Raw genomic sequence first — 4416 nt, 5'->3', positions numbered from 1 at the left:
TCAATCTATAACTTGTATAAAAAATAATGACATCTCTAAAGCAGTGCTAATCAAGCCTAGATGAGTCGTCGCTCCAAAAAAAAACTCATCAATTTGGAAGTCTCACGTAAATATAATATTCTCAGTCAGTCTCTCCATGAAAATTTGTAGAAGAAAATTAACGTCACCATTCTCTATTCTAGATCTTCTCTCTTTTTGAATGAAATTAAAGGCACCTCTTTTCGTACATTCAAGATTCCCCACTCCCCCAACTTTTGTAGCAAGAAACTTAAATGCATCTCTTATCCCCGATTATGTCATCGATCTGAGCACATTCACATTGATTTTCCTTATCTTTCTATTGAAACATAAAAGATTCTTATCATCGGGATTCACGAAAGAGTGATTATGTTTTTCGATAAATTTTTTAATTGTGCAATTGCCTTGAACATCAACTACATATCGAATCGTTGTTGAACAACCAATCCTTGTGTCTACTTATTTGAACTTCAATGTGTTGGTGAAATTAAAATGTTTTTTAATGTCAGGTTTGCCGCATACAAAGTTTTTCTCTTAATATTCCTTGGATTCAACCAAAAATTGTTGTGATCCTTTCAAACAGTGAATCTAATATGATGTGCATAAGCATAATATAGTTTATATGCTTCCTTTTCATTGTGTATAGTGATGGGAAGAAATCTGTCTAAAATTAGATCATTAGAACTATCTTTAGGCACAATAAAAAAAAATACTTGCAGATTAAACTAGACGATAACATCATTCATGCTAAGACTAAACTCTTTAAATCTCATTTTATCAAAAGTAGAAAGATATTTTAATTGGTGAGATGACTGAATATATTTTATGCTCCATTGGGATATATTTGGATTTCAAATTATTTGCATATCTATCATTTGTTAGAGTTTTATAATAGGGCTTTATTATTTGTCAAAAAATACAGTCTAATGCAATTTTTGTTTCTCCTATTGACTTTAAATTTACAAAGTTCGTACTCTGATAGTCAATTGTATTTTACCAATCAAAGTAAATTGTTAGATATTTTAATCAATATTAAAATTTGACATTGTTTTCCACATCAGCAAATATAAATGCTTCAAATGATTGGAAATATATGATAAGTAATGAAGTGTTTTTAAGAATATGAGAATGGTAGAATAAAATGAGAGAAGAAAACAAGCTTAATGATTTTCATAATATTTTATTAAATAAACTTTCAAGTTAACTTTGTGATAGATCACTTTATTTGTAAGCTTTTGCTGCATAGTTGAGGTTTTGTTGCATAGTCAAGGTTTGTGATGATGGTTCACTTTAGTTATATGCTTTTGTGAGAAAAAAGTATTTATTTAACAATGAAACTTTTTGTTGGAGTCTTTAAAGAATTGTTATTAGCCATTTTTTATAAGTAAATGTGTTGTGCATAAAAATAACTAATTATGAATAAAATTCAAGAGAATATTATAATAATTTTAAGAAAACAATCTATAGGTTACTTGGAATATTTCATTGTTTATTGAACCCTTATATTTCTTGAATTCACATTGATTAATATTAAAGGGGTGGGATAGGTTTTAAATTTGAAATTAGCTTTTATGTGCTATTTAGTCTTGGAATTGATAACTCTCCAATATCCTAGATTTTCTTGCACAAATCTCTACCAAAGCAAATAAAATTAATAATAAAGGAAAAAGAATTATTATCACTTTACCAAGATAAACAAAATTAATAACACCACTCAAGAACTGCAATAACACCCCACAATAATATCAAAATAACACCATAATAGGACTTCAATAAGACCAGCAAAATAATATCTCAATAAAACCTCAATAACAACTTCATAACACTGCAATAAAACTAATAACTCTCAAATTTCCTAATTTTTTTTGCACAAATCTCTACCAAAGAAAATAAAATAAAAAACAAGGGAAAACAATTTTTACCACTTTACCAAGGAAAACAAAATTAATAAGATCACAAAATAACCACAATAATACCTAAATAACACCATAATAGAACACCAATAAGACCAGTTGAATAACAATGCAATAAAACCTCAATAACAACTGAATAACACCACAATAATATCATAATAACACCGGTCTAATAACATCACATAACCACTACAATTCCACACAGAAAACACTGCAATAACACCTCAATAACACCATAAACATAGCTAATAACATCATAATAACACCTCAATAACACCATCACAATACTGCAAAAATACCTCAATAACACCTTAATACCAACATAATAAGACTCCAATAACACCAGTCAAATACTACCACAGAGCTGTTACAATACCACTAAAATAACACCAAAATAAAACTTCAATAACACCTAAATAACACTTCAATAACAACACAACAAAACCACAATAACACCATAATAAAATGAATCTAAAATAACATTATAGAACAGCCGCAATATTAATCAAATAACTTCACAATAACACCTTATTAGAAAACAAATAAAACCACAAAAATACCACAAAAAACCATAATAATACACCTAAAAAATACCAAAATAACAATAAAAAATAAAACAAAAATAACTAAATACACCACAGAAACTTTGCAATAACACCATAAATTAATGACATTTCAAACGCAATTAAACTCACCTCAATTTCAAACTTCTTGCCTTTATTTTCAGAATGAAATACCTCCATTTTAAACATCTCATCATTATTTTCATTTTTCCTCAACTCTATTTCAAAAGTGTCACAATTTTTTACATATACTATCAACAATATTTCACGTCTGAAGAGAGAGAGTGACTGAGAAATTTGCATTGTGAAAAGCTCCCCGTTGGTGTGAGAAGAAAATGGAGATTTATTAGGTGTAAAGTCTTTTGTTTTTGAAGAAAGGCGGCTGGGTCAGGCGGGGTTATGCATTAAAATATAAATGTTTTCATTTTTTATTCAGTGGGTTCACTGCTTACATGTGGCAATATTTCATTAAACTCCAAACGCAAAAACTGCTTCCGTAGTCCAGACGTAATACTTTTTCCTCGAATTGGGGTTGCTCATCCGTGAGATGGGTTTTAAAAAGGGTTTAATTCTTATTTTTATTATTTAAAGTCTCGTTTTATGCATACGAAACCATAACAATATGATTGTCCTCTCTAAATAAAATTGATGTTCTAGACATGCTTGCATTGTCCGTTTCGTCATCTGAGGTTATCTGGATAGATTTGTCGATGATTGAGTTATTTTAAGTTCGATTCACATGTAACGTGGGGAATGGGATCCAAGTGTCCTATTAAAGTTGTTCGATTGACCAAATTTTGACCAGCCTTCGTTTAAGGGAAAGCCAAAATCTATCAGAAGGACCCCGACCATGTGCCCCTAAACATATGTTGAAGAGTCTCAAATGGTTGTTTTGATATACAGGAAACAACATATGCGTGAAGCATGACCTCAATGCGCTCAGGTGGGCATTCTGCACATACGACATCCCAAAGTGATGTCAACACTCACAATATCTCTATTCTACCAAGTAAATGTGTGTTGATATGCTTGTTCTTCTAGTCAATAGTTAAAAATCCTATACCACAAGGTGTTTTAACTTTCTAATTAGTGATCAAAAGTAAATTATGATTAAAAGATTAACCCATTCAACATGAAATCCAAAGCACTATGAAAACAACCAAAGAAAACTCACAGATCAAAACATCAATTCAACGTAAGCCGTACATCACTGAAGGATGAAGAAGATTTAACTATCACGTATGAGGAACAAAAATAAAAATACTTCCAACGAAAAATATTAAGTAAAACAACATAAGGAGGTACATAAAACTCAAACAGGAGCCAATCACTCATTACAATCCACTGTAATCCTTTCCGTAGAATACAAGGTATTTGTTGATCTCTCTCTTATATGTTCACACAATTCTCTCTGTCATGAGCTCTGAAACTCTCAACGAAATTTCCCTAAAATTTTCTCCAAAGCAAAGGGTTGGAGATAACCCTAAGGTTTATAATGAACTTCCTAAACCTAAGAGAAGAGATGCCTCCCATAGCCAAGAAGATGCCATAAATTGCCTCCCAAGTAGCCATAAGTAGCTTGAGAGATCACATTTAACTTCTTGCCAAATTAGTCTTTAGTAAGAATTCGACGTAACTATACTTGAAACTAGCATAGATACGCCGCAGGGTGGTGTAGTTATGCCTAAGTGTGGTGTAATTATGTCACCACTTTTGTTTCTTCGCTCATTTTAATACTCCTTCAGATAAAGCACGCGTCATAATTATGCAGTATGGGCAGCATAGGTATGTCAGTTTTCATTTTGATCATACTATGTGTTTTGGCTTCTCAACTCATGCTCAATAAATATAACTTGCAAAATACTACTGAAATACCTTCTACTAGTATACAACAACAACAACAACAACAACAACAACAACAA

The sequence above is a fragment of the Phalaenopsis equestris genome, unplaced genomic scaffold, assembly GCF_001263595.1.
Source record: "Phalaenopsis equestris unplaced genomic scaffold, ASM126359v1 Scaffold000615, whole genome shotgun sequence".
NCBI lineage: Eukaryota > Viridiplantae > Streptophyta > Magnoliopsida > Asparagales > Orchidaceae > Phalaenopsis > Phalaenopsis equestris.
The sequence above is the reverse complement of the archived record's forward strand: the minus strand, read 5'-3'. Positions refer to the sequence as shown.